Below are 25064 nucleotides of genomic sequence, written 5' to 3' on the forward strand. Positions count from 1 at the left end.
TAGTTTTCATTAGGTTTGGACTTTGCAAGTGACAAATTGGATTAGGAGTATTTTTACTCAGTGTCTTCTCAAATACTAATGAAAAATCAAGACAATTTAATAGAGTCTTATGAATTCAGTATCTCTTGATAGATTGCTGAAAGAGTAGTACGAAAGAAAAATCCTGAACGATCAGATTCATGATGGATGCAGGGACACACAGTATTTTTAAAAGTCCTTGGTACAAGTTCTTCCTGTGACTTGAGCAGTGTCTGTATTCAGATATATAAAAAAAAAGATCTTTAAAGCACTGTAGTACACTGTCATATAACCAGGAATATTTCCTTTATGGTCACCTTTAAATGGCCTTTGGGGTCGTATTTCGACATAAAGGACATCCAGGATACAGACGCCTTTGAATGCAACATTGGTTATATTACAAGTGTGACTGATAAGGAGCGCCAAATTAACAAAAACTCAGATAAAAAGATCAGTTCAATTATTACCCGTAATAATCAATTGACGTGCACATCAAATCAATCATTGTTCTCATCAATTGATTAGGTGTTCACATCAATTATTGCGCCCATATATTAAATAATGCGCGCTGCCCATCAATTCAATGTATGAGAGCAATAATGGGTTTGCTGCGCGCATTTATTTAACTGATGACTGCAATACTTCAGCGCGGCATGTGATTTTGAGCTCCGTATAATTGATTTAATAATCTCTTTAATTCAATTGAAAATATTTTAATTATTTACGAGTTTTGTACAAGAAATTAATGAGCACATCAACTCTTATATAGAGGGAAACACTTCAATTAATATAATGAATTCAAGACAGATCTAATTAGATAGTTGTTGTATCTAGAAGAAGTATTGCATGCATCAATTGAATAAATATCAATTCAATTGAAGAGAGCAATAATTAAATTATTACAACACAGTAATTGAATTGAAGCGCGCAGTAATTGAATTAAAGCTTTTTTTAATTAAATTGTGGAGGGCATCAATTTAATTGTTGATATCAGTAATTCATTTGAAGAGAACAATAATTCAACTATAGCCTAATCAACTCATCAAAGTATTCAATGCTATAAAGAATTCAATCAATGCGCGCAATAATTCAGAATTGTAGATTTTAGTAATTATCTGAACATGTTTCATTGAATTGTTGCAAGCATCAAATGAATTGATGATATCTTCAAATAATTAAACTTATCTTGAATTTAGCTTCTTAGACTGAAAACCTTTTTCAAATCTTTTTAACATTAATTTCTGTTACAGAAGAGCATATTTTAGTTCAACTGACAAAACACTAGACAGCCTCTCTCTCTCTCTCTCTCTCTCTCTCTCTCTCTCTCTCTCGCTCTCTGATATTTATATAAATTCCCCAAAAAGTTGTTTTTTGAGAAGTGGTTGAAACACTTGAGTTCCCTTTTAATTCCTTCAATCAACCGCCAGACTAAATGTAGTGACTTTCATGTAATATATCAAGTTTATACACTCTGTAGTGAGTTTCCGGTGTGTGTTCACATGTGACATCGTGTCGTAGGTATCAGGTGAAAATTCAATTTTGTTAAAGACGGATTTTCTATATTTTAAGTATCAGAGCAATATAAACAATTTAATCAATGCGCGCTAGAAATTAGAATAGTAGATATTATTAATTATTTGAAGAGATCTTCAATTGAATTGTTGCGCGCATCAAATGAATTGATATTTTCAAATGCTTAAAGATGTCTTGAATTATTTGAGTTTACGTTGATTTGGTGATTCATAGACTGAACACCTTGTTTAGATCTGCTTAATATTAATTACCGGTATTATATAATGAGACTCCCCCCGGAAAATTGGCTATATATAGTAAGCCCCCCTCCCCCGGAGGAGTCTGGCAATATAGTTAGACCCCCCACACCCACCCCCACCCCACACTTATCAATAGTGAGCCTCCCTCCTTCGTGATTGGTCTGGATTTCCATCGGAAGACTGGCTATGGCATTTAGTGAGTCACCCCCTTTGAGGGGTGGCTATATCCCCTAACCCTAGTAGTGAAACTTCCCTACAATACACATACGTGGTTGGTTGCAATTTCATTAATATCTTTGATATATTGATTAAAGGGGTAAATTCTTTTGGCAGTCGTTCAACTACTGAATTGAATGCTCATTGCGCTTATGAAGGATCATTTTTTAATAAGATGCATTTTGCTATATAGCCAAATTTATTTAGGGGTAATACTGATAGTTAGCCAGGTTTCCGGTGGATGTGGTAGGGTTGCTTTATAGCCAGAATTTCGGGGAGGGGGGGGGTAAATAGCTTGGGGGGAAAGCTATTCTTGTAGTCTGTACAAGGACACAATGCATGAGCAGACGAATACATTTACTGTATATGTACATTTTCAATATCCACTCTTCGTCTTTTCATCAGACCTTATTTTTATTTGATATTATTGTGTAACACAGGACATATTATAAAATCCAACTTATACTGTGACATAGAAAATGTTAAAAACGGATATTGAACCAGTATTCGTGATTCGATGAAAGGCTCTATATTGTCGAATGATAAATGAACCTTTTTCAAAATTTATGTCGGGGAAAAAAATTGGAGTTTTTCCTTACTTTTATACCAAACACATAAAAAAAAATAGTTTAATCTCAATTTAAAAGGACTTTCATACAATGATAGACGATTAATAAAATGGTAAATAGAAACGTTTTAAATTTTCAACCTAGGACGTAAATATCCATCTGGATCCTCCATTATCCTAAATTCTCTGAAAGTAATTACTAAATGGCTAGGCATAAAGCAGATTTTCCGGAGGATGAACCTACTGAAGGGGGTATACGCTACAACACCAGGTGTCTCATCCCATGCCCCACCAGGGCTTAACCATGGGCGCACTGAAGGCATAACGCCGGACTATTCAGACCCATTGCCTCTGAGGATTGGTACACGTCCTCCAACCCTTGCATCCACTCCTTGGTAGAACATCAAATACCTTTAATTAATATAACTTATGATCAAATATATAGGTTACAATGTGACACTTCAAACCGAGGCTCTTCTTCGGATATGAAGGTCATTGAAATATGAAAATATTCATTGCTAAACACAACCTCATGCACTGGCCGAGAAGCCATATCGTCTGATATAAAAAAAAAAATTAAAAAAAAAACTAGTTCTTTTAAAGGTACCAACTTTCCGGATAATATTTTGTGATAAACTGAAGTAAAACAATGCATAAAAGACTGGGATTTTATTTCAATAAACACATGTAAATTATATCGAACAGGACTATTCCGTATACCAAAGTAAAGACCCCCCTCCCTTTACTTTAGTATCCGGAATAGTCCTGTTTGCTGTAAAGGGGGATACTGTAAAATAAAAATTGTTGGGTTTTGTTTTGTTTTTTTGAAAATGGTTGAAATGCTTGAGTTTCCTGTGCTCTCAATCAATCGCCAGACTAAATGTAGTGACTTTCGGGTAATATATCACGTTTAAACACTCTGTAGTGAGTTTCCCGTGTGTGTTCACATGAGTCACGTGACACCGTGTCGTAGGTATCCGGTGTAAATTCAATATTTTTAGAGACGGCTTTTCTATATTTCAAGTATCAGAACAATATACAGATGTCCCACATTACGTAAAAATGAATTTATATTCTGGTTAGCATAATTAGAACATAGTGTAGTGAGTTTCAGGTGTAAAGTCTTGTGTAGTGAGTTTCGGCATTATGCACGTATGTGTGTGTGTGTGTGTGTGTGTGTGTGTGTGTTTTCTTTTTTATAAGGATTTCTATGAATAACAGAGCACTTCTGGTAAATGCCGATGATTTTGACATCGGCATTTGTCTTATACAATACGTACGTCTACGAGTTATCGACCGTTATTTATAAACGAGCATGACGCTTTGTCAACACGGCTTCATAGACGCTGGTATTGAATATATGTAATCAGAGCAGAGGAAAACAACTGAACAGAAAAGAGAATAAATGTGATATCTAAAGGAAAACATGTTACCACTGGTAATGGTAGTTTTGAAAGACAAAAGGCTATCAAATCATTTTATTAAAGTAATATATATGGGTTTTTTCCAACTTCTAAAAATATAACACATGTAAGAAATGTACGAGTGACGAGGTTGATTTTGTTTTTCTTTTTTAAAGGTACTAAAGTAATTAGGGTGTTAGTGACCCAGTAATCCCGTGAGTTACCCACAGACTTACCTATGCATTACGCTGTACGAACCTTTCTGTCTTTTATATCACTAGTCTCTAGGTATACGTCTTGCTTCCTCTAGCTTTCGTATAAGGATGCCTCTTGGCGGGAACTGTCATCCGGGCTCCGGAAGCTGTCTGCCAAACAGGTCGTACTGGGGACGACTCCCCAGATACTACACTCCCCCCCCCCCCCCCCCCGTTTTCTCTGAAGGACGGAGAAATGGGTCTAACCAGTAATCAAGGTGGGCGCGCCACGCCCCCTCGGAGAGACTTATCCGAGGACGCCGGAAAACTCCGGCAAAGAGAGGACCCGGGCATACTCCCGGAAGAATTTAACTGAGACCTCTAAGGTCCCTACCCGGTGTGGAACAGGGATACCCTGTGACCCACAACCCCTAAACTTCTGACGGGGAAACCCCCCGAATTAGTCCCCAGTGCAAACCAGGACAGCCTGTCCTGGGCCATGCACCCCTGCCCGGTGGTAAAGGGAAACCCCCCATAAAATCCACCCCCCCCCCCATGTGGACCAGGGTCACCCCTGGCTCTCACACTAAAACTGTGACCTCCCCCCAAAACCAGGGGAAAACATCCAGGAGCGACTTACCACTCCTGGATCACCGCCAGGGTCACCCTGCGGGCACCATGCCACCCCCGAGGCATCTCCGCAGTCATGTACTGGGAGGTAACGAACCCAGGGGGTGGCCTAGGGAACTCCTCCCCACCGACCGGAGGGAAGATGCAAAGAGAAGGAAGAAGGTGTGAGCCACCCGTACCCTTACAGGAGCAAGGGGAGCACACATAACTATCTACCCTCTCTGCATCTTCCAGAGTCACTCCCACACACTTCCCATGAAACCACTCCTCACACCTATCACACTGGATCATAAGTTTGCCATCGTCCGCCTGGCGGCAGAGGCAATAGTGCGTTTTCCCCGAGGGGGCCCTCGGGGGAGCCGGTGATGGCGCGCGATGTTTACGCGGTCTTCCCCGTCTGCGCTTCGGTGTAGGGGTTGGTTCCTCCGGGGGAACCTGTGCAACCTCTGGATCCTGGAGACTTGCCGGGTCCTGTGTCCTCGGGATGCCTTCGGGCTCTGACACAGCCCCGGTAGGGGTTCTGGCATGAACCCCTTCGTCTATGGCCTGACATGGGCCCTTCTCAGCTAAGTACCTCTCCCGGGCATTGGCAAGCCAGCGAGGTAAGTCACGGTCCTCGCACTTTTTCATGCGGTCATGGTTGACCAGCATAACCGTCGTCTTGCTCCTTACTCGGTAGAGGTGGGCACTGAGCTTCTGGACCACCAGCCCTGGACCCTTCCATGAGGGGCTGAGCTTACGGCATTTCCCCTTCACGGTGGCTGTGTCCAGGACATAGACTGTATCCCCCTCCTGATAGGCTCGAAACCTGACCCTAAGGTCGTAATCACGCTTCATGCGCTCCTCGGTAGTCCGAAGTCGGGCTCGGGCGATCTCGTGGGCGCCCTGGATGGACTTCTCCAGGTTCACCACATAGTCCTCTAAGTCTAGGTCCTCGCCTCGTATGGGGGGAGCATACATCAGGTCTGCCGGGGTGTTGGTCTCCCGACCTAACATCAACTTGTTAGCCGTAAACCCAGTGCTACGATTCACAGACGACCTCAGGGCGCCTGCTATCTGGGCCAAATGTATGTCCCAGCTGTTCTGAGCCTTGTCTATGTAGCACCTGACAGCATCCATTAACGTCCGATTGTACCGCTCTACTTGGCCATTGGCCGAGGGCCGGTAAGGGGTTGTTCGTGCCTTATGGATTTTCAGTAGCTCACAGACTGCTGCAAAGAGCTTGCTCTCGAAGTTGCGCCCTTGGTCAGTAAATACCTGGAACGGGCAGCCAAACCTGGCAAAGAACTGGTTCACTGCTGCTGAGGCGGTCACTTCAGCTGTCTGGGAGGGAAGTGGTACACACTCGACCCACTTAGTGAATTGATCCACCATCACAAGCACGTACTCGTTGCCACTGTCAGTCCTGGGCAGTGGGCCCAGGAAGTCCAAGTGCACTCTCTCCATGGGAGCTCCTGCATGATACTTTATCATCTCTGCTCGCGCGTGTCGCTGGGGATGCTTGTTCCTGCTGCAGGGCCCACAAGTGCTTACAAAGCCCTCTACTTCCCTCATCATGCCGTACCAGAAAAAGCGCTCCCTAAGGCGGGCTTTAGTCCTGCTGATTCCCTGATGGCCTGAGGCAGGGACGTCGTGGCACAGCCTGAGAACTTCCTCCCTCAATTCCCGGGGGACTACCAATAGCCGACTCCTCGACTCTCCCTCCCCCACCAACTTCCAAAGGACTTGGTCCTTATCCTTCATGAAAAATTCCCTGTCAATCCAGTAATTTTTCAAAGCCGGGCTTGCTAGGAACAGCTCTCCCTCCGCCGGCTCTCCATCAGTTGACAGCCATTGGCCAAAGAGCTTCAAGTCCGCATCCTGCTGTTGGCTCTGCATCATCTCGTCTGCGGTCATGCCTACGAGGGACAGGGAACCACTGCCGGTATCTGTAAGTGTCCTAACAACAGCTGGTATCTGAGGACTGGTGAGCAGCCGTACCTGGGTTCTGAACGGACCAGATGCCGTGTCGTCACTCTCAAGGTCCACTATCTGGCTGGGTGGCCCGAGAATTTCTCGGGAGACATAGTTCCAAGCCGCCTCACTGATCTCAGGGCTGTGGCCCTCCGGGACGACTCCGGGCTTGCACTGGGCCAAGTTGATAGCCGAGTCCTCAGCCAAGTCAATTTCCTCGTCCGACGAAGGCTCTTCGAAGTAAGTCCAAGTACCCGGGCGGGCGAGTGGAGCCACGTCATCCACTTCCTCCACAAAGGTGTTCCATGACTGGTGAGCCTTCGTGCACTTCAGGCAACCTCCGCAGGGCAGGTCGCTGGGATGAATAGCAAAAGCGGCGCCAGAGGCACAAGATGAGTGTGGTAATCTGGATAGGGCATCAGCGTTGATATGGCGCCGGCCTGGGCGGTGCTGTATTTCCATATTATACTGGCTAAGTTCCTCTAGCCAGCGGGCCAGCTGATCCTGAGGGGATTTGAAGTTCAGCAGCCAAATGAGACTCAATCACATTAATTTTTTGACCAGCAGGTAAGTTTGAGCTTCTAGAACACGTTTATGATTTAAAAAAAAAATTTGAAATTCTTAAGATTTTGGGGGTGGGGGGCCATTTTTCAACTTTTCTTTAACAAACCTTACCAACTTAAATCGGCCGTAAAAAATTTATTCCGCGTGATATTTTAACCAACTTGGTGTCAAAATGTAGGTAATTATGTGTACTATAGATTGAAAATAAGTTTCATAACATTTTTTAAAGGTTTCGAGGAGACGCTGGGTCGTTTTTACACCCACCCCTATTTTTTTTTTTTAAAATTCACTTTTGACCGCCTATAAAAATTTTATTTGGTATACTACAATAAAAAACTACATATCAATGGATAGATATTTGTAATACCTATCCAACAACACCAAGTTTGTAAAGATCGATTAATAAATACGGAAGTTATAAGACCGCAAAGTCCGAATTTGTACGAAAACCGAAAAATTTCATATCGATGTCACTTTGAGTGCCTGTATCTCAGGTATCGGATGCGACAGAACAATGGCACCTATTTTCCTGTTTAGGTACATCCTTTGGACATTTTATGTTAAAATTGGGAGGAGATAAAGTTCTGATTTCAAGGAGAAGCTGGGTCATTTTTAAACCCTACCCCCCTTTTTTTTTAAATTTTCGGGTTTTGACGCTTCCTCATCATCTTTGCATGTAAAATTTTATATTTCTTTTTTCATAATTAGGTAGATCTATTCAATACCTATCGTTTGATACCAAGTTTGTTTATTTCTATGCATAAATACGATCCCCAGAGCCCGTGATATCGGCGCTTCCGCGCGAAATTTAATTTTTGAAAAGAAGTCCCTTTTCGCGCGCCTATATCTCCGTTCAATAGGCCCCCAAAATGATCTACTTAGTATCAAAAGTTGCCAAATTTATTAGGCAACATTGTATTAAAATTGCAGGCCAAAATATTTTTGAATTCAAGGCGAGGGCGGGTGATTTTTGTAACCTACCCCCAATTTTTTTTCCCGGTAATTATTTTGACCGCTTATAATTTGAGCTAGGATGCTTGGATTTTATTGAGTATTATATCAATGGAAAGGCCTTCTCAATACCTACAATTAGACACCAAGTTTGTATAATTCCATTGATAAATGAATATTTTATAAAGGATTGAAAATGGAAATTTTCGAAAAATTAACGGAAGTGTCCTATATAAATCTACTCTTTGTCTGATGTTTGATATCATATTGGAAACAAATTAGCATGCAATTATAGCCCAATAATGTATGTTTGTGGGGGAAAAAAAATTTTGAAAATCGGTTAAGAAATGGAGGCACAAATTGAAATTCATTACAGCGAACAAATCGCAAAAACGAATAGCCGCGGAATTCCGGCTCTGTGCCATATTTAATCCCTTCTGGTACCCATACCAATTAAGATATCGTCATTTTGAAATTTCTAATGGAAAGAGCACCCCATTTACTACTAAATAGCAGTTCTAAACTTTATTTTACTATTAAAATTAAGAAATCGCAGACGCCCGGAAAAGGGGACAAATTAACGGCGATTTTGACCAAAAGGATTTTTTTCGCATTTTTGACACGAGTTAAAAGGTTCATTAATGTAATTACTAATAATGTTTTGATATTAATCAAGAGACAGGAAACATGTGAACAGATTAGGAGAATTTCAAAGACTACTTATAAGAAATAAAAGTTTAACTGCCGTTCAAAATAGCGAATACATCAAAAATTCAATGAAAAAATGTTTATGGGTACCCCGGTATTTTAGCTCTAGGGAGATTACCCAGGAAGGTAGAGACATGTTCTACCCCTCAAAATACTCTAAAAGAATGTATCTATTTGGGAAAACTAAATTAAAGTCGATTAATTAACCCTCCGAGGCAGAAATCACCGTCCAATTTGCCGCATCTACCGAAAATACGGAAAATGCTTTCCAGGTCCGCAGGGGGTCCCGCATTCGCTCCGGGGTGCCTATACGGAGCTAGATAGAGCACTGCTGATATTTTTGTTAGAAAGAGCATGAAATTCTAAGCAGGGTACCATGTTCGATTGTTTTTTTCAAGCCCCTTTAGGGCCATAGAAAGGGCGGCTCTATATAGACTCTAAAGCGGATTTCTATATGAAAGGGGTAGTCCTCGGTATTTTAGCTGTACGGGGACTACCCTAGTAAGTATAGACATGTTCTACCCCTCAAAATACTCTAAAGGGATGTATCTATGTGGGAAAAATAAATAAAAGTCGATTAATTAACCCTCCGAGGCAGAAATCACCGTCCAATTTGCCGCATCTACCGAAAATACGGAAAATGCTTTCCAGGTCCGCAGGGGGTCCCGCATTCGCTCCGGGGTGCCTATACGGAGCTAGATAGAGCACTGCTGATATTTTTGTTAGAAAGAGCATGAAATTCTAAGCAGGGTACCATGTTCGATTGTTTTTTTCAAGCCCCTTTAGGGCCATAGAAAGGACGGCTCTATATAGGCTCTAAAGCGGATTTCTATATGAAAGGGGTAGCCCTCGGTATTTTAGCTCTACGGGGACTACATAGGTAGGTACGGACATGTTATACCCACCAAAAGAATCATAAAGAATGTATCTATTTGGGAAAAAGAAAGTAAAGTCGATTAATTAACTCTACGAGGAAGAAAAAGCCGTCCAATTTGCCGCATTTGCTGAAAATAGCGAAATTCGCGTTGTGGGCCGCAGGGGTCCTGCATTCGCCTCGAGGTGCCTATACGGAGCTAGATAGAGCGACGCCGATATTTTTGTTAGAAAGAACATTAAATTCTAAGCAGGGTACCATGTTCGATTGTTTTTTTCAAGCCCCTTTAGGGCCATAGAAAGGACGGCTCTATATAGACTCTAAAGCGGATTTCTATACGAAAGGGGTAGCCCTCGGTATTTTAGCTCTACGGGGACTACCCTAGTAAGTATAGACATGTTCTACCCCTCAAAATACTCTAAAGGAATGTATCTATGTGGGAAAAATAAATAAAAGTCGATTAATTAACCCTCCGAGGCAGAAATCACCGTCCAATTTGCCGCATCTACTGAAAATACGGAAAATGCTTTCCAGGTCCGCAGGGGGTCCCGCATTCGCTCCGGGGTGCCTATACGGAGCTAGATAGAGCACTGCTGATATTTTTGTTAGAAAGAGCATGAAATTCTAAGCAGGGTACCATGTTCGATTCCTTTTTTGAAGCCCCTTTAGGGCCATAGAAAGGACGCCTCTATATAGACTCTAAAGCGGATTTCTATATGAAAGAGGTAGCCCTCGGTATTTTAGCTCTACGGGGACTATCCTAGTAAGTATAGACATGTTCTACCCCTCAAAATACTTTAAAAGAATGTATTTGGGAAAACTAAATTAAAGTCGATTAATTAACCCTCCGAGGCAGAAATCACCGTCCAATTTGCCGCATCTACCGAAAATACGGAAAATGCTTTCCAGGTCCGCAGGGGGTCCCGCATTCGCTCCGGGGTGCCTATACGGAGCTAGATAGAGCATTGCTGATATTTTTGTTAGAAAGAGCATGAAATTCTAAGCAGGGTACCATGTTCGATTGTTTTTTTCAAGCCCCTTTAGGGCCATAGAAAGGGCGGCTCTATATAGACTCTAAAGCGGATTTCTATATGAAAGGGGTAGCCCTCGGTATTTTAGCTGTACGGGGACTACCCTAGTAAGTATAGACATGTTCTACCCCTCAAAATACTCTAAAGGAATGTATCTATGTGGGAAAAATAAATAAAAGTCGATTAATTAACCCTCCGAGGCAGAAATCACCGTCCAATTTGCCGCATCTACCGAAAATACGGAAAATGCTTTCCAGGTCCGCAGGGGGTCCCGCATTCGCTCCGGGGTGCCTATACGGAGCTAGATAGAGCACTGCTGATATTTTTGTTAGAAAGAGCATGAAATTCTAAGCAGGGTACCATGTTCGATTGTTTTTTTTCAAGCCCCTTTAGGGCCATAGAAAGGGCGGCTCTATATAGACTCTAAAGCGGATTTCTATATGAAAGGGGTAGCCCTCGGTATTTTAGCTCTACGGGGACTACCCTAGTAAGTATAGACATGTTCTACCCCTCAAAATACTCTAAAGGAATGTATCTATGTGGGAAAAATAAATTAAAGTCGATTAATTAACCCTCCGAGGTAGAAATCACCGTCCAATTTGCCGCATCTACCGAAAATACGGAAAATGCTTTCCAGGTCCGCAGGGGGTCCCGCATTCGCTCCGGGGTGCCTATACGGAGCTAGATAGAGCACTGCTGATATTTTTGTTAGAAAGAGCATGAAATTCTAAGCAGGGTACCATGTTCGATTGCTTTTTTGAAGCCCCTTTAGGGCCATAGAAAGGGCGGCTCTATATAGACTCTAAAGCGGATTTCTATATGAAAGGGGTAGCCCTCGGTATTTTAGCTCTACGGGGACTACCCTAGTAAGTATAGACATGTTCTACCCCTCAAAATACTCTAAAGGAATGTATCTATGTGGGAAAAATAAATTAAAGTCGATTAATTAACCCTCCGAGGTAGAAATCACCGTCCAATTTGCCGCATCTACCGAAAATACGGAAAATGCTTTCCAGGTCCGCAGGGGGTCCCGCATTCGCTCCGGGGTGCCTATACGGAGCTAGATAGAGCACTGCTGATATTTTTGTTAGAAAGAGCATGAAATTCTAAGCAGGGTACCATGTTCGATTGCTTTTTTGAAGCCCCTTTAGGGCCATAGAAAGGACGGCTCTATATAGACTCTAAAGCGGATTTCTATATGAAAGGGGTAGCCCTCGGTATTTTAGCTGTACGGGGACTATCCTAGTAAGTATAGACATGTTCTACCCCTCAAAATACTCTAAAAGAATGTATCTATTTGGGAAAACTAAATTAAAGTCGATTAATTAACCCTCCGAGGCAGAAATCACCGTCCAATTTGCCGCATCTACCGAAAATACGGAAAATGCTTTCCAGGTCCGCAGGGGGTCCCGCATTCGCTCCGGGGTGCCTATACGGAGCTAGATAGAGCACTGCTGATATTTTTGTTAGAAAGAGCATGAAATTCTAAGCAGGGTACCATGTTCGATTGCTTTTTTGAAGCCCCTTTAGGGCCATAGAATGGACGGCTCTATATAGACTCTAAAGCGGATTTCTATATGAAAGGGGTAGCCCTCGGTATTTTAGCTGTACGGGGACTATCCTAGTAAGTATAGACATGTTCTACCCCTCAAAATACTCTAAAAGAATGTATCTATTTGGGAAAACTAAATTAAAGTCGATTAATTAACCCTCCGAGGCAGAAATCACCGTCCAATTTGCCGCATCTACCGAAAATACGGAAAATGCTTTCCAGGTCCGCAGGGGGTCCCGCATTCGCTCCGGGGTGCCTATACGGAGCTAGATAGAGCACTGCTGATATTTTTGTTAGAAAGAGCATGAAATTCTAAGCAGGGTACCATGTTCGATTGTTTTTTTCAAGCCCCTTTAGGGCCATAGAAAGGGCGGCTCTATATAGACTCTAAAGCGGATTTCTATATGAAAGGGGTAGCCCTCGGTATTTTAGCTCTACGGGGACTACCCTAGTAAGTATAGACATGTACTACCCCTCAAAATACTCTAAAATAATGTATCTATGTGGGAAAAATAAATAAAAGTCGATTGATTAACCCTCCGAGGCAGAAATCACCGTCCAATTTGCCGCATCTACTGAAAATACGGAAAATGCTTTCCAGGTCCGCGGGGGGCCCGCATTCGCCTCGAGGTGCCTATACAGAGCTAGATAGAGCCACGCCGATATTTTTGTTAGAAAGAACATTAAATTCTAAGCAGGGTACCTGTTCGATTGTCTTTTTCAGCCCCTTCAGGGCCACAGAGAGGACGGCTCTATAAAGACTCCAAGGGGGATTTCCATATGAAAGGGGTAGGCCTCTGTATTTTAGCTCTACGGGGACTACATAGGTAGGTACGGTCATGTTATACCCACCAAAAGAATCATAAAGAATGTATCTATTTGGGAAAAAGAAATTGAAGTCGATTAATTAACTCTACGAGGAAGAAAAAGCCGTCCAATTTGCCGCATTTGCTGAAAATAGCGAAATTCGCGTTGTGGGCCGCAGGGGTCCTGCATTCGCCTCGAGGTGCCTATACGGAGCTAGATAGAGCCACGTCGATATTTTTGTTAGAAAGAGCATTAAATTCTAAGCAGGGTACTATGTTCGATTGTCTTTTTCAGCCCCTTTAGGGCCACAGAGAGGACGGCTCTATAAAGACTCCAAGGGGGATTTCCACATGAAAGGGGTAGGCCTCTGTATTTTAGCTCTACGCGGACTACTCGGGTAGATAGGGACATGTTCTACCTACCAAAAGATTTCTAAAGATTGTATCTATTTGGGTAAAATAAATAAAAGTCGATCAAATAACCCTCCGACGAAGAAATGGCCGTCCAATTTGCCGCATCTACTGAAAATACGGAAAATGCTTTCCAGGTCCGCGGGGGTCCCGCATTCGCGCCGGGGTGCCTATACGGAGCTAGATAGAGCACTGCTGATATTTTTGTTAGAAAGAGCATGAAATTCTAAGAAGGGTACCATGTTCGATTGTTTTTTTCAAGCCCCTTTAGGGCAATAGAAAGGGCGGCTCTATATAGACTCTAAAGCGGATTTCTATATGAAAGGGGTAGCCCTCGGTATTTTAGCTGTACGGGGACTACCCTAGTAAGTATAGACATGTACTACCCCTCAAAATACTCTAAAATAATGTATCTATTTGGGAAAAATAAATAAAAGTCGATTGATTAACCCTCCGAGGCAGAAATCACCGTCCAATTTGCCGCATCTACTGAAAATACGGAAAATGCTTTCCAGGTCCGCGGGGGGCCCGCATTCGCCTCGAGGTGCCTATACGGAGCTAGATAGAGCCACGCCGATATTTTTGTTAGAAAGAACATTAAATTCTAAGCAGGGTACCATGTTCGATTGTCTTTTTCAGCCCCTTCAGGGCCACAGAGAGGACGGCTCTATAAAGACTCCAAGGGGGATTTCCATATGAAAGGGGTAGGCCTCTGTATTTTAGCTCTACGGGGACTACATAGGTAGGTACGGTCATGTTATACCCACCAAAAGAATCATAAAGAATGTATCTATTTGGGAAAAAGAAATTGAAGTCGATTAATTAACTCTACGAGGAAGAAAAAGCCGTCCAATTTGCCGCATTTGCTGAAAATAGCGAAATTCGCGTTGTGGGCCGCAGGGGTCCTGCATTCGCCTCGAGGTGCCTATACGGAGCTAGATAGAGCCACGTCGATATTTTTGTTAGAAAGAGCATTAAATTCTAAGCAGGGTACTATGTTCGATTGTCTTTTTCAGCCCCTTTAGGGCCACAGAGAGGACGGCTCTATAAAGACTCCAAGGGGGATTTCCATATGAAAGGGGTAGGCCTCTGTATTTTAGCTCTACGCGGACTACTCGGGTAGATAGGGACATGTTCTACCTACCAAAAGATTTCTAAAGATTGTATCTATTTGGGTAAAATAAATAAAAGTCGATCAAATAACCCTCCGACGAAGAAATGGCCGTCCAATTTGCCGCATCTACTGAAAATACGGAAAATGCTTTCCAGGTCCGCGGGGGTCCCGCATTCGCGCCGGGGTGCCTATACGGAGCTAGATAGAGCACTGCTGATATTTTTGTTAGAAAGAGCATGAAATTCTAAGCAGGGTACCATGTTCGATTGTTTTTTTTTCAAGCCCCTTTAGGGCCATAGAAAGGGCGGCTCTATGAAGACTCCAAGGCGGATTTCCATATAAAAGGGGTAGGCCTCGGTATTTTAGCTCTACGGGGACTACATAGGTAGGTATAGACATGTTCTACCCACCAAAAGAATTATTAAGAATGTATCTATTTGGGAAAAATAAATTAAAGTCGATTAATTAACTCTACGAGGAAGAAAAAGCCGTCCAATTTGCCGCATCTACTGAAAAGAGCGAAATTCGCGTCCTGGGCCGCAGGGGGTCCTGCATTCGCCTGAAGGTGCCTATACGGAGCTAGATAGAGCCACGCTGATATTTAGTTTAGAAAGAGCATGAAATTCTAAGCAGGGTACCATGTTCGATTGTGTTTTTCATCCCCTTCAGGGCCACAGAGAGAGCGGCTCTATAAAGACTCTAAAGCGGATTTCTATATGAAAGGGGTAGCCCTCGGTATTTTAGCTCTACGGCGACTACATAGGTATGTATAGACATGTTCTACCCATCAAAATACTCTAAAAGAATGTATCTATTTGGGAAAAATAAAGTAAAGTCGATTAATTAACTCTACGAGGAAGAAAGAGCCGTCCAATTTGCCGCATTTACTGAAAATAGCGAAATTTGCGTTCTGGGCTGCAGGGGGTCCCGCATTCGCCTCGAGGTGCCTATACGGAGCTAGATAGAGCCATGCCGATATTTTTGTTAGAAAGAACATTAAATTCTAAGCAGGGTACCATGTTCGATTGTGTTTTTCAGCCCCTTCAGGGCCACAGAGAGAGTGACTCTATAAAGACTCTAAAACGGATTTCCATATGAATGGGGTAGCCCTCGGTATTTTAGCTCTACGGGGACTACCCTAGTAAGTATAGACATGTTCTACCCCTCAAAATACTCTAAAGGAATGTATGTATTTGGGAAAAATAAATTAAAGTCGATTAATTAACCCTCCGAGGAAGAAATCACCGTCCAATTTGCCGCATCTACCGAAAATACGGAAAATGCTTTCCAGGTCCGCGGGGGTCCCGCATTCGCTCCGGGGTGCCTATACGGAGCTAGATAAAGCACTGCTGATATTTTTATTAGAAAGAGCATTAAATTCTAAGCAGGGTAGCATATTGGGTTGTTTTTTACAGCCCTTATGGGGCCAGAGAGAGTGCGTCTCTATAGAGACTCTAAACAGAGCAGAAGGGGTAGCCCTCCATATTTTAGCTCTACGGGGACTACCGCGGTAGTTAAAGACATGTTTTATGCACCAAAAGATTCATAAAGAATGTATCTATGTGGGAAAAATAAATTAAATTCGATGATCTAACTCTCCGAGGAAGAAATGACCGTCCAATTTGCCATATCTACCGAAAATACCGAAATTCGCTTCCTGGGCTGCGGGGGGTGGGGCGCATTCGCGTCGGGGTGCCTATACGGATCTAGATAGAGCAATGCTGATATTTTGGTTGTAAAGAGCATTAAATTCTAAGCAGGGTAGCATATTTGGTTGGTTTTTTGGCGGCCTCTTTAGGGCCATAGGGAGGAGCGGAGCGGCCATCGAGGACAGCTCGCTTTCTCGGCAGCAGCAAAATCAGAGACATCATTTGCCGAGGCGAGGAGGGGAGCGACCGTTGAGGACAGTTCGCTTTCTCGGCAGCAGCAAAATCAGAGAAACATCATCTGCCGAGGCGAGGAGGGGGGCGACCGTGGAGGACAGCTCGTTTTCTCGGCAGCAGGAAAATCAGACATCATCTGCCGAGGAGCAGGGCGGCCGTCGAGGGGAGCGCTGATCTCTCAGTGGTCTACTGTGTTTTTCGTATTGTAGGTGTATTTGTATTATTAACAAAAATTTAATTCTATATTCGATTGAATTGGTATATTAATGATACTGTAAAAAGTGTTTCCTCATCTAGGCACGAGCGGGACGATCTTGGCACGTGCCAGGTAATTTACAGGTAGCGTTGTTTATTCTGAGGCACGCGCCCTTGTGTATTCCAGGTAAATCCACCTCATGCAGGCACGTGCCAGGTAATCCAGTGGTAAACTTTTATTCTAAAGCACATGTCCTCTTTTATATCATGGAAAACAGTACGAAATACTTTTTAGATTAAATAGCTAGAATAATATATAGCTTCACATATTTCTATTCATCTTTTTATTGAGAGGGGTAGACTATCCCCACTGAAAAATCGAATTTTTTATTTATCAAGGTATGTTTAAGTTCTTTATATCATTTTATTCCACGTGAGAAGACGAGAAAAATGATATCAATATCATAATTATATCTTTAAAAATAAAAGTTCCAGTTCTCAATATGTGTGGAGAACCTGGAGTCGGCCTTTTTTTTTTATGTGGCAGATTCTGACACAAAAAAGGCCGTCTCCAGGTTTTCCGATCCAAAACCCAGATATCTATACATTAAAGTGTTCGTCTCGACGAGACGAGAAAGAATATGTAATTAGAATTTCAGTGGCTCCAAAAATAAAAAAGTTATTGACTGAAAACTTTAGGAATTGGACTTAGACTTTTTGTCGACGAGTAAAATGCAATCCTTATAGGGGGTGATTGTCTTATTATACACACTACAGCATTGTTTCTTACACCATTTTTCTCGTCTCAACGAGACGAAGACAATGGTATCAAACACAAGGAAATTGAACAATAAATAAGAATTTCACAGGCAAATAGGTAGTCATTTTTATCGTTCCTAGCAGAATATCCTCCTGTCAAAAATCAAATTTTTTATTTATTAAAGTATTTTAAAGTTCTTTATATCATTTTATTCCACGTGAGAAGACGAGAAAAATGATATCAATATCATAATTATATCTTTAAAAATAAAAGTTCCAGTTCTCAATATGTGTGGAGAACCTGGAGTCGGCCTTTTTTTTTTATGTGGCAGATTCTGACACAAAAAAGGCCGACTCCAGGTTTTCCGATCCAAAACCCAGATATCTATACATTGAATTGTTCGTCTCGACGAGACGAGAAAGAATATGTAATTAGAATTTCAGTGGCTCCAAAAATAAAAAAGTTATTGACTGAAAACTTTAGGAATTGGACTTAGACTTTTTGTCGACGAGTAAAATGCAATCCTTATAGGGGGTGATTGTCTTATTATACACACTACAGCATTGTTTCTTACACCATTTTTCTCGTCTCAACGAGACGAAGACAATGGTATCAAACACAAGGAAATTGAACAATAAATAAGAATTTCACAGGCAAATAGGTAGTCATTTTTATCGTTCCTAGCAGAATATCCTCCTGTCAAAAATCGAATATTTTATTTATTAAAGTATGTTAAAGTTCTTTATATCATTTTATTACACGTGAGAAGACGAGAAAAATGATATCAATATTAAATTTATAGCTTTATAAATAAAAGTTCCAGCTCTCAACATGTGTCGGAAACCTGGAGTCGGTTTTTTTTCCATGGCAGATTCTACCATAGTTGAGGCCGACTTTAGGTTTCCCAATCCAAAACCCAGATATCTATACATTAAAGTGTTCGTCTCGACGAGACGAGAAAGAATATGTAATTAGAATTTCTGTGGCTCCAAAAATAAAAAAGTTATTGACTGAAAACTTTAGGAATTGGACTTAGACTTTTTGTCGACGAGTAAAATGCAATCCTTATAGGGGGTGATTGTCTTATTATACACACTACAGCATTGTTTCTTACACCATTTTTCTCGTCTCAACGAGACGAAGACAATGATATCAAACACAAGGAAATTGAACAATAAATAAGAATTTCACAGGCAAATAGGTAGTCATTTTTATCGTTCCTAGCAGAATATCCTCCTGTCAAAAATCGAATTTTTTATTTATTAAAGTGTTTTAAAGTTCTTTATATCATTTTATTCCACGTGAGAAGACGAGAAAAATGATATCAATATCATAATTATATCTTTAAAAATAAAAGTTCCAGCTCTCAATATGTGTGGAGAACCTGGAGTCGGTTTTTTTTTTTTATGTGGCAGATTCTGACACAAAAAAGGCCGACTCCAGGTTTTCCGATCCAAAACCCAGATATCTATACATTAAAGTGTTCGTCTCGACGAGACGAGAAAGAATATGTAATTAGAATTTCAGTGGCTCCAAAAATAAAAAAGTTATTGACTGAAAACTTTAGGAATTGGACTTAGACTTTTTGTCGACGAGTAAAATGCAATCCTTATAGGGGGTGATTGTCTTATTATACACACTACAGCATTGTTTCTTACACCATTTTTCTCGTCTCAACGAGACGAAGACAATGATATAAAACACAAGGAAATTGAACAATAAATAAGAATTTCACAGGCAAATAGGTAGTCATTTTTATCGTTCCTAGCAGAATATCCTCCTGTCAAAAATCGAATTTTTTATTTATTAAAGTATTTTAAAGTTCTTTATATCATTTTATTCCACGTGAGAAGACGAGAAAAATGATATCAATATCATAATTATTGCTTTAAAAATAAAAGTTCCAGTTCTCAATATGTGTGGAGAACCTGGAGTCGGCCTTTTTTTTTATGTGGCAGATTCTGACACAAAAAAGGCCGACTCCAGGTTTTCCGATCCAAAACCCAGATATCTATACATTAAATTGTTCGTCTCGACGAGACGAGAAAGAATATGTAATTAGAATTTTAGTGGCTCCAAAAATAAAAAAGTTATTGACTGAAAACTTTAGGAATTGGACTTAGACTTTTTGTCAAGTAGAAATTAGTCCCTTCAGGGGCTTCATGTCATTTATACTCGACCTACAACAGTGTGCTTTACATCATTTTCTTTGTCTCATTGAGACGAGAAAGAATATGTAATTTAAAAATATGTAGGGTGGATAATGAAAATTTTATGCCTCAAACCTTTTACAATTTGGACTTAGTCATTTTACAGCGAGTGATAAAAAATGCTTTTTGGGGCTGATTTCCTTATTTATTGTCACACCTTAATGTTTCTTATATCATTGTTTTCGTCTCAATGAGGCGAATCAGGTGATATCAGGGTCTTATTTCTAGCTTGATAAATATAATGATGAGACCCCAAAAGCATTTTCAGTCATTCGTCGGAAAAAGTCTAAGTCCCAAATCAGGTTATCTGGGGTCAACATTTTTATTATTCATGTTACATAAAATATGATTATATATTCCTTCTCGTCTCCTCAAGACGAAAAAAATGATGTAAAGATCTTTTAAATATCCTGAATAATAAAGTTTTAGGACATGAATATGTCTTTGTTATTTACCCTCCTAAAAGGGACATGATCTCAATAGGAATGTCAAGTATTTCAGGGAGTAAAAATCTTATTACTTGAGCTATGACATTGTGCTTTATATCATTTTCTTCGTCTCAAAAAGACGAGAAAGAACATGTAATTAAAATAAATGTAGGATGAAAAATGAAAATGTTATGCCCTAAACCTTTTACAATTTGGACTTAGTCATTTTACAGCGAGTGATAAAAAATGCTTTTGGGGGCTCATTTCCTTATTTATTATCACACCTTAATGTTTCTTATCTCATTTTTTTCGTCTCAATGAGGCGAACCAGGTGATACCAAGTTCTTATTTCTAGCTTGATAAATAAAATTATGAGCCCCCAAAAGCATTTTCAGTCATTCGTCGGAAAAAGTCTAAGTCCCAAATCAGGTTATCTGGGGTCAACATTTTTATTATTCATGTTACATAAAATATGATTATATATTCCTTCTCGTCTCCTCAAGACGAAAACAATGATGTAAAGATCTTTTAAATATCCTGAATAATAAAGTTTTAGGACATGAATATGTCTTTGTTATTTACCCTCCTAAAAGGGACATGATCTCAATAGGAATGTCAAGCATTTCAGGGAGTAAAAATCTTATTACTTGAGCTATGACATTGTGCTTTATGTCATTTTCTTCGTCTCAAAAAGACGAGAAAGAACATGTAATTAAAATAAATGTAGGATGAAAAATGAAAATTTTATGCCCTAAACCTTTTACAATTTGGACTTAGTCATTTTACAGCGAGTGATAAAAAATGCTTTTGGGGGCTCATTTCCTTATTTATTATCACACCTTAATGTTTCTTATCTCATTTTTTCGTCTCAATGAGGCGAACCAGGTGATACCAAGTTCTTATTTCTAGCTTGATAAATAAAATTATGAGCCCCCAAAAGCATTTTCAGTCATTCGTCGGAAAAAGTCTAAGTCCCAAATCAGGTTATCTGGGGTCAACATTTTTATTATTCATGTTACATAAAATATGATTATATATTCCTTCTCGTCTCCTCAAGACGAAAACAATGATGTAAAGATCTTTTAAATATCCTGAATAATAAAGTTTTAGGACATGAATATGTCTTTGTTATTTACCCTCCTAAAAGGGACATGATCTCAATAGGAATGTCAAGCATTTCAGGGAGTAAAAATCTTATTATTTGAGCTATGACATTGTGCTTTATATCATTTTCTTCGTCTCAAAAAGACGAGAAAGAACATGTAATTAAAATAAATGTAGGATGAAAAATGAAAATGTTATGCCCTAAACCTTTTACAATTTGGACTTAGTCATTTTACAGCGAGTGATAAAAAATGCTTTTGGGGGCTCATTTCCTTATTTATTATCACACCTTAATGTTTCTTATCTCATTTTTTTCGTCTCAATGAGGCGAACCAGGTGATACCAAGTTCTTATTTCTAGCTTGATAAATAAAATTATGAGCCCCCAAAAGCATTTTCAGTCATTCGTCGGAAAAAGTCTAAGTCCCAAATCAGGTTATCTGGGGTCAACATTTTTATTATTCATGTTACATAAAATATGATTATATATTCCTTCTCGTCTCCTCAAGACGAAAACAATGATGTAAAGATCTTTTAAATATCCTGAATAATAAAGTTTTAGGACATGAATATGTCTTTGTTATTTACCCGCCCTCATGAAAATATTTTGCTGAAAATTTGCTGAAAGATATCTGAAACAAATCTGAAACATTGCTTACTGAAATTTTTCTTGCTGAATCAACGCTGAACATGTTTCAGCATATATGCTGAAACACCTTGAGCATTGCTGAAACATTTCTTAATTACTGAAACATTGCTTACTGAAATGTTTCTTGCTGAATCAATGCTGAACATGTTTCAGTACATATGCTGAAACACCTTGAACATTGCTGAAACATTTCTTAATTACTGAAACATTCAGACAAGTTGCTGAGACAGTCTGAAACATCATTAAAATTGCTGAGTTCCATCTGAAACATTCAAATTGCTGAAACTGTCTGAAACTCTGCAATATTGCGACAACTTATCATTCTGAGAAAAGACAAATTCCTTGGAGATAAATTATTTAAACTATAATCATAATATATGACATGACAATGAAATCAACCCATAATGGAAATTATATAATACAAAACAAATTAACTATGCCCATGTTTGTGTCTGTGTATACACTTTAACACTTCATCAAAAATATATTAGTCTCGATCATGGTCATCACAGGCATCTATACTGTAGCAATTCTGTTGAAACAGTTTTTGGTACTTTTTGGAGTTGATCATTATTTAAGTCCATTTACTAAACAAGATATAGTTCCAATCATGGTCATCACAGGCAGATCTATTAGATTAATCTGCAACTATTCTGTTGCAACAGATTTTGGCACTCTACAGTGGGTTAATTCACAGATTTTCTGTTGTTGAACATGTTGAATGGAAGTTTCCTTAAAAAATAAAACTCAGCACAAGCCACTCCCTCCAGAATGTTCAGTTCCGACTCCTTCCTCTTCCCAATTTATAAAGAGTCAGCCTGCTTATTATCTACTAAGAAGTTCTCCTAAGAATGACTTACTGAAAAAATACAATAACAATATATGAATATATTAATTAGAGGCTCCATAACAATACAATCACACAGTCCTACATTTCAAGCAAATTCTTGAGTATCTATTGCTGTATTACTCATGCTGTATATTTGATTTATAATCGTAATTCAGTTCTAATGACGTAATATTTCAATGTATGAATTCAAGAGCATTTTGTGTCATAGATATACTTAAACTGCTTTACCATAGTATATTTTTGCAATTGGAATCAAATACAAAACTGCATTAAGCATTTTCTGAATTTTTCAACCTACGAGACGTTGTGAAAGTATGGAAGAATGGCACTAGCAAGAGATTGTGAAATTGTGTTGAGAAAATTCGGGTCGTCATAACTTTGTCGTTTTACAATTACAACGTGTGTAATCCCTACTTGTTATAACTGTGGGCAGTGAAATTCATTTGTGCATTTAGCTTGAAATCTTTACACACTGTTACATAAGAAAACATGGGTGTCCTAGGCCTAACAAAAATCGTAAGTGTAAAAAAATAAATTTAAAAAAATCGGCGACTTTCATTAGTCAGTCACCTCTACTTCAAAATTGAAACCAAGTGCCATTTATTTATATGACTGTCATTTTCAATCATAATTTAAGCCTATACTATTTTGGTTTTGAAACTTACATGTTAAGTAAGGCAGAATCTTCTCACTGCACTGCCCCTCCGGCCTCCATCTTCTGTGTTTTCATCCGATGTTGACGGAAGTTGTCAATCAATTACAAAGTATTAAAAAAATCGATAAAAAAATTTATAGGAGAAATATTGGAATATATCCTTTATTTTAAGAGCTATAATACTTTTGACAATATTTTTTTTAAATATTTGTAAACTGGTTCCCCGCTGATTGATGCTACCTACATACGAAATAGGCGAAGTCGATAAGGGTACCAGTTTAATATTCATCGCAGACGGAAGTATTGCACGCGGGAAAAAATTCGTTTGATCAACAGCCATGTCTTGAAATCATAACGCCATCGTTGTATGAGTGGGTGAAGATAAATTTAATGCGATTCCACTCTCCTGTATAAAGGATCCAAGAAAAGATTTTAGTAAATACCTTGCGGGAGAATGCATAAGCATGAAAACCTCCAGATCTTGGTTTCCCTGGCCTGAATCTTCGACGCCATTTTGTTAGCAGTTCGAGGTATGAATTTTTGTGTTAATGTTAACCTAATAGTCCTATTAAGTGCCTGTACTATGTAAAAATCAGAACTTTCGATCACATAAATTTGAATCATTCCATGTTGAATTAATTAAGATCATGAATTTATATGAACTTCGATCATTATTTATAAGATTAAACACATTGTTAAGTTTACAATGTACATGTATGCTAGTATAATTTCAGATGGATTCAAGCAAATTAAGAAGTGGATTATCCTAAAAATTCGTTGGATACAGACAAGGCCCATAGATCTATATGACAATCAGAATGATTACCTCATAGTGGACTATAAGGCCTACAACAGCTAGCTATTTCTAATCAGAGAGGTGGGAAGACCCGGTAGGATGTAATACCAAGTAAACAGTAAATGGAAATTTAAATTATAAAAAAAGGTAGTGCCTGAAAAAGACAATTTAAGACTTTGATATTTTGAATGAAAAATAAAAATTGAAATATATTTGTCTCGATTATTTTTTAAAGTATATTGCAGGATGAAAAGCTAGTATATCCTTGCTGAATAAGTGCTGTAACATTGCTGAATAGGTGGGGTATTATTGCTGAAACGGCACTGAATAATTGCTGAAACGGCACTGAATATTTGCTGAAACAGCACTGAATAATTGCTGAAACAGTACTTAATATTTGCTGAAACAGCACTGAATAATTGCTGAAACAGTGCTGAATAATTGCTGAAACAGTACTTAATATTTGCTGAAACAGTACTTAATATTTGCTGAAACAGTGCTGAATAATTGCTGAAACAGTGCTGAATAATTGCTGAAAAGGCACTGAATAATTGCTGAATATTTCTGAAACATTGCTTACTAACAGTTTGAAAACTGTATGAAACATTGCTGAAATTTTGGCTGAAACATCACTCGCAATTGGCTGAAACACCAAGTCTGAAACATGCCTGGAATGTTCCAATTACAGGCATGTTTCAGACTTTTGTTTCAGACTTGATTCAGATAGACAATTCTGGAATGTTTCAGGAAAATTTCAGAAATGTTTCAGG

General features: G+C 39.7%; 2 long non-coding RNA genes across 2 annotated transcripts; one reads left to right on the forward strand and one right to left on the reverse strand.

Moving 5' to 3' along the window:
• Nucleotides 1-22335: 22335 nt before the first annotated feature.
• Nucleotides 22336-24239, reverse strand: LOC130054254 (uncharacterized). Its single transcript, XR_008802549.1, has 2 exons — nucleotides 23509-24239; nucleotides 22336-22852 (listed from the first exon to the last, which is right to left on the reverse strand). It is a non-coding gene; the product is annotated as an uncharacterized LOC130054254 (long non-coding RNA).
• LOC130054255 (uncharacterized) lies at nucleotides 23922-24506 on the forward strand. Its single transcript, XR_008802551.1, has 2 exons — nucleotides 23922-24028; nucleotides 24233-24506. It is a non-coding gene; the product is annotated as an uncharacterized LOC130054255 (long non-coding RNA).
• The last annotated feature ends 558 nt before the right edge of the window (nucleotides 24507-25064 follow it).

This window comes from Ostrea edulis, chromosome 4 (assembly GCF_947568905.1).
Source record: "Ostrea edulis chromosome 4, xbOstEdul1.1, whole genome shotgun sequence".
NCBI classification, from domain to species: domain Eukaryota; kingdom Metazoa; phylum Mollusca; class Bivalvia; order Ostreida; family Ostreidae; genus Ostrea; species Ostrea edulis.